Source organism: Triticum aestivum, chromosome 1B (assembly GCF_018294505.1).
Source record: "Triticum aestivum cultivar Chinese Spring chromosome 1B, IWGSC CS RefSeq v2.1, whole genome shotgun sequence".
In the NCBI taxonomy this organism is placed as follows: domain Eukaryota; kingdom Viridiplantae; phylum Streptophyta; class Magnoliopsida; order Poales; family Poaceae; genus Triticum; species Triticum aestivum.
Window position 1 is genome coordinate 147,474,310 of NC_057795.1, and position 6,465 is coordinate 147,480,774.

Here is a 6,465-nt window from a genome sequence, read left to right on the forward strand (position 1 = left end):
GTTAAGCTGCACCAAAGATCATTTCCAATGTCTCGTTAGCATTATGACACTCAAATGTTAAGACAAGCAAGTAATGTCCATTAAAATTAAACTCACCATGCTCCCAGGAGCAATCACTGGCATCGGCGGAGCGGTCTGACCGGACTTCTCGCACACAGACTGCACATTTGGTTTTCACAACAGAGTCATACTAGTTAGTAATGAGACTCAAATGTTAAGACTAGCAAGTAATCTGCAGAAGAAACTTACCACAAGGAGCTCGTACATGGCCCTTGCTTGCATGTCATTCCGTGCCCTCTCCTCCTCCAACATCTTCGTCGTCTTCTCCTCCAACTCCCGCTGCCACTCCGCCGCCTCCGCCAAAAGTTTCTCCGTTCTATCTCTCTCACTCTGTATAGCAGCCTGCAACACCACTCACATGACCATTTGTAATCATTGATGGAAGCGCACACAATGTAATGGAGAAAGATAGCTGAGTACGTATAACTAACCTTGATGGCGAGTTGGACTGGCCGTTCACGAGGCCTTATCTCAGGAGCGGAGCTCGACTGGCGCGCCTTGATCTCCGCGAGAGTGCTAGGACAACGGATAAGTCCATCTCCCATGGCTATGGAGCCATGGGACCTCCCGCCACCAGATATCATCAGCAGCTCTGTATCAATGGGACCCTGGCTCGGGTTAAAGTCCTCCCCTTTCCTCACCTTCCCTTGATCTCTATATTGCACGAGCTTCTCATGGGCGGATATGTTGATGAAGTTCTTTGGATCATCAAGGTCAGACGCAGAGAATGCCTTGACTTTCTTGTAAGGGCTAGTGTGGGCCATGGCATACAGGTCGTACACCTCTGGCACCTTATCCGCCTTATTGTAGCGTGCCTGAAAGAGAGAAACAAAGTAAATTAGTAATTAAAGGGCTAAAGCTAGCATGATGAATGAATTGCATGAATCATGAAGCAAACCACATACCTAGTTCCGCCCGTACTAAAATAAGTTGGAGCTGCCTTGGTGGTGTGGCACACGTTCCATTTGGGCACGTTTGTCCTTGGCCTCTTTGTGGGTGGCCAGCCATTCTTCTGAGCACCACGCATTGACCAACACCTCCCAACAATCCATCCCATCCGCACACCATCTCGGAGGGGCCTAAGTTAGCAAATAGAAACTTGAGCGCTAAGGCTATGAATTACTAAATGAAGGAAGTAAGTACAAGGCCTTAAGAATTACCTTCATGTACTTCTCCTTACTCAAGAACTTATTGCGGCACTCCTGCTTGGGCTTCTTGATACCACGCCCGGCGTAGTAGTCTCGAACAGCCTGCACCCGAACCTCATGCCGTAAGTTCTGAAGTAGGCGCTTGCACTCCTTGTGGATAACATGATCCGCCTCCTCCTCGTATCCCTCCTCACACCTGTAGAATGTCTGCAATCAAATGAGACAATATTGATTAGTACAATTAATAACTAGCTAGTTGAAGATTTTAAATTGCGTAAAGGAGCAATTACCCAGAACTTTCTGATCACGACGTCTGCCCTCGTCTTGCACAAGACACTGTCGATAATCGCACCCAGCGGGGCCGGGGCAGCCAAGTAGTGCTCCCAAGTCAATCCAACCTCTGGAAGCCGACTCTCACCAGGCAACGTGACAAACCCCGGGAAGTTTTGCCGAATCAGAACTCCAAGGACGGAGTTGGGCCGGCGGACACTTTCATGGTGGTCCCAACCCCTGCAGCATGACAAGGCCAACACATCAGTTATTTGAAGAAACGTGAATGCAGAAGGTACAAAAAGATTAAATGCACTTACTTCTCCCCATCAGGGAAAATCAACCACCTCTGCTCGCGGGTCGCCGACACGGACGGGAGCCGTGTAGCACCACACTGGTAGACGTTGCCCCCTCCTCCCCCTCCTCATCAGTCGTCTCCCCGCCATCATCAGCATGGCCACTCGGCTCCCCGCCATCCTCAGGCTGACCCGACCAGGTACCCCATCCAGATGTGTGCTCCTCCGGGGTCTTGTGGGCCCAAGTCTCGTGGGCCGAAGGCCCGTCAACCCGAGGCTCGTGGGCCGAAGACCCGTGGACCGGAGGCTCGTGGACCGGAGTCCGTGCAGCCTCCTCCTCAGACGAGTCCACCCTAGCAGTCACGTGCTCGGGTGAAACAGCTGGGGGCGGTGGCGAGGAAGGCGCCGTAAGAGTCACCCTACCTCCTCTCCCGCGACCACGTGCTCCACCTCCTCTCTTCTTCTTACCTCGTCCCCTGCTGGGCACCGCGGTCGACGAAGAAGGGCCCGGCGGTGTCGCCATACTGTCCAGCAGCGCTCAGCGGAGAGGTACGTGTGGAATGGAAGACCTCGCACCATGCGCCGACGAAGAAGGGGCCTCGGCGCGCTCCCGACCAGCGCCCACCATCTTTCAACACCTGCCATGACAAAGAATAAACTAAATTAGTACAACATAAAAAAAAGTACCGACATGAATAATAATATGTATATCACTTAAGTGTATCATCATCAAGTACAACATAAAAAAATTGAATACCTGACACTACTAATAATCTCGATCAGTATCATCAATAAATGCATAATCATCATCATCACTATAATCAATGATGGGCTCATAGGGTTCATTGGCATCAACATGTGCAAGGCCACCTTGACGTAATCGGTCAAGCATTGACAGGTCGTCCGCAGCAGTAACCTCTTTTTGTTCCAGCTCTTCTTGTTCCTCCTCTGGGGTGATGTCGGATTCATTGTCGCTGTCTACTTCAATGTTTTGGGGTGAAGTATAGCGGTTCTTGAAACGCTTTTTGGAAAGACGTGTCTCTTGGAAGAATTCTCCTTCATATGTGTCTGGGTTAATGTGAGGTTCATAATCCTCTTCCTTTGGGGGAGAAAGTCTAGCACGTGGTGGCACTTCATAAACGACATCCCAACCTTTCAGATTTGGATTAGTTTGGCAGGCCCACGGTAGATAGAATACTTGGGTCGCCTGTTGAGCCATAATATAGACATCAGGAACATCTAAATGAGTGCTTTGGTTGATTTCAACTAGCCCTATATGTTCATGAGTCCTTCTAGTCTCCTTCGGCTGAAACCAATAACATTTGAAGACTACGACATTCGGTGGGTTTTCACCATAGAACAGAAGTTCATAAATTGCTTCAACTCTCCCATAATACTCAGTACCTCCTTCGCCGATAGCAGATACACAACAATTTGTAGACTTTCGGTCGGCCATAGATAGCTCTTTGCCATAGGTACGAAAGCGATACCCGTTGATGTCGTACTTGTAAAATGAACGGACCTTATAGTCAAAACCATTAGCGAGTTGTCTCAATTCGGCGTCCATAGACTCTGAATTAGCCTACAAGTTTAATATGAAAGGGGATTGTTGCATTATGCACAAATTAGCGAATGTAATGAAATTGTCTAATAGAAATTACCGTTTGTTCGAACCAAGAGATGAAACCAGGATAGCCACCTCCTTGCTTTGCGAGAAGCTCATACTCTTCGACGGAATCCTTTTGGATCTCCGCTCCATACGAGAATATGGCGACGTATCGACTGTATGACATATCTAGGAATAAGAGTAGTTCAAAGGAAATAGAGGTTGCAAAACAATGTACCAAGAACTTACTCGATGTACGGCCGCACTTCTATCAGGTTGTTGAAGATATACAACGAAATGGTCCGCCATTCTTCGTTATCCAAAGATACTGGATGTGAAACACTAGCTGGTGCGAGATTCCCTTTGAATAGGCTGAGGTTGGATCCACCCTTTTTAGGCTCGTAAGCATTGTACCGAGCCTTCGGATTATGCAAATGACGATTTTTGGCTTCGTAGTGCGCTGTTACGAAGTTTGCCGCCTCCTCTGTGATGAATGCCTCAGCCATCGATGCTTCAATTCTACGTTTATTTTTCTCGAAGCATCTTCTGCATCCTCTCAGTTGGGTAGCACCAACGATTTTGCACGGGCCCCCCCAATCTTGCCTCGGTCGGGAGATGCAAAATCAAATGCTGCATTGGATTAAAGAAGCCCGGTGGAAAGATCTTCTCTAACTTGCAGATCAACTCCGGCGCCAACTCTTCCATTTCTTCTAGCACGCCAGGCGATAGTTCTTTCGCACAAAGAACACGGAAGAAATAGCTGAGTTCTGCCAGTACTAGCCATTCATCCTCAGGGATGAAGCCACGCAACATCACCGGCATTACCCGCTCAATCCATATGTGCCAATCATGACTCTTGAGACCAAATATCTTCAGTTTATCAAGATTCGCTCCCATCTTTAGATTCGCTGCATACCCATCGGGGAACATCAACTGCTGTTGCACCCACAAGAGAATTTCCCTCATAGCTGGCCTTCCAAGATTGAACCATGCCTTTGGCTTCGTCCAATTCTGCTTTCCTTTCGGTTCTTTCATGTTTTGTAACCGCCTATCACATAGCGCCTCCAGATCGACTCTAGCCTTAGTATTATCCTTTGACTTCCCATCTATGCCGAACAATGTACCAAAAAGTGCCTCGGCGATATTCTTCTTAGTGTGCATCACGTCGATGTTGTGTGGGCAAAGGAGGTCTTTGAAGTAAGGCAGATCCCATAAGCATGTTTTGTGAGTCCACGCGTGCTTAGTATTATACCCCTTGAAGTACCCTGGACGTTGTGGATCTGGCTCGAGAGCGTTTAACTGATCCAGGGTCTGTTGGCCTGTCAATGCAGGTGGTGCAGAGTTTTTGACAACTCTACCCTGATGAAGTTCTTCTTGTCTTTCCTGAACTTATGGCGAGGATCCAGGAACTGTCTATGCATGTCGAAGCAAGAAAACTTGCGACCGGCCTGAAGCCAACGAAACTCAAGAGCTCCCTTGCATGTGGGGCACGGGAACCTTCCATGCACACACCAGCCAACGAATAGCGCATATGCCGGCAAGTCATGCGTCGAGTACATGTACCAGACACGCATTATGAAGTTCCGTTTGCTAAAGGCGTCGTATGTCTTGAACCCATTATCCCAGGCTTCTTGCAATTCGTCCTTAAGCGGCTGCATGTACACATTCATATTTTTGCCCGGATAGTTGGGTCCTGGAATTATCAACGTCATGAAAATGTTCTTTCTTTGCATAATATGTCCGGGGGGGGGGGGAGATTGAGTGGAAAGACAAATACGGGCCAACAACTGTATTGGGCTGTCGTCATACCAAACACACTGAACCCATCCTTGCTGATGCCGACTCGAGGATGCCTCGGATCTGCCGCTTTGTCAGCATGTAATTCATCAAACTTTTTCCACGCAACACCATCCGATGTGTGTACCATCATCAGATTCCCATCTGCATCTAGTTCGGTTCATTTGCCTGTTTTGTGCCATGTCATCTGTCTGGCCGTCTCTTCGACCATGAAAAGACGTTGAAGTCTTGGTACGATTGGCATATACCGAAGAACACTAACGGGGATTTTGGTCTGTGTCTTCTCACCCATACCGTTGTCTACCACAATATACCTGGAAGACTTGCAAATGGGACAATAGTTCAAGTCCGATAGTCAAGCCTAAATAAGGCACATCCTTTCTCACAGGCATGTATCTTCTCATAGGGCATCTTCAGTGCACGGAAGATTTTGTCCGACTGGTATAGGTTTGCAGGCATTACATGGCCTTTGGGTAGAAAGCGTCCAAATACTGTCATAATTGCGTCATAGCATTCTCTACCCAAGTTGAACTGAGCCTTCAGAGCCATTACTTGTGAGATGGCATCCAACTGACAAAGCTCAGTGTGCTCGTGGAGCGGACGTTTTGAAGACTCCAACATTTCATTGAAAGCCTTTGCAGATTCCTCCATCTCCTCGTCCGAATCCCGAGCATCATCATAGCCTTGCACCATGTTTTCCATCCCGGTACCATGCTCGTCGGTGCGACGATGATCCACCTCAGCTCGGTCACGTTGGGCAGACTCACCATGAAATGTCCACACCGTATAATCGGGCGTAAAACCACTCTTCTGCAGGTGTTTGCCCATTTCAGCCTCTGTCTTCTTTTCCCAATTGCCGCACCGGAAACAGGGGCACCAGGTTTTCTTTTGGCCATTTGCAAATGCGGCTTGCACAAACCCCTTGGTTTTTGTGAACCATTCAGCGCTCCATTTGTTCTGACCAGTGTGACCGGTATACATCCACGCACGGTCACTCATCTTGACTTTCAGAGCTACTGGACACACAACAATTATACATGTAATTCACCATGTATATGTTCATCAGTTTATCTATTTTGTCAATTTTATTACGTCCATGCAACCTACACTCTAATAGGTAATGATAGGTCCTAATCCCACCCGTGTATGTGTAGATTGGGTTCATTTTCCCATGCTATGCTCCGGATCCGGCGCAAAATTTCGGCAGCACCTCCCCGCTGTTCTCCTGATACACATCTCTGCAATAAACAGAGAGGATGTGTACCCGGAGAACAACAGGGGAGGCACT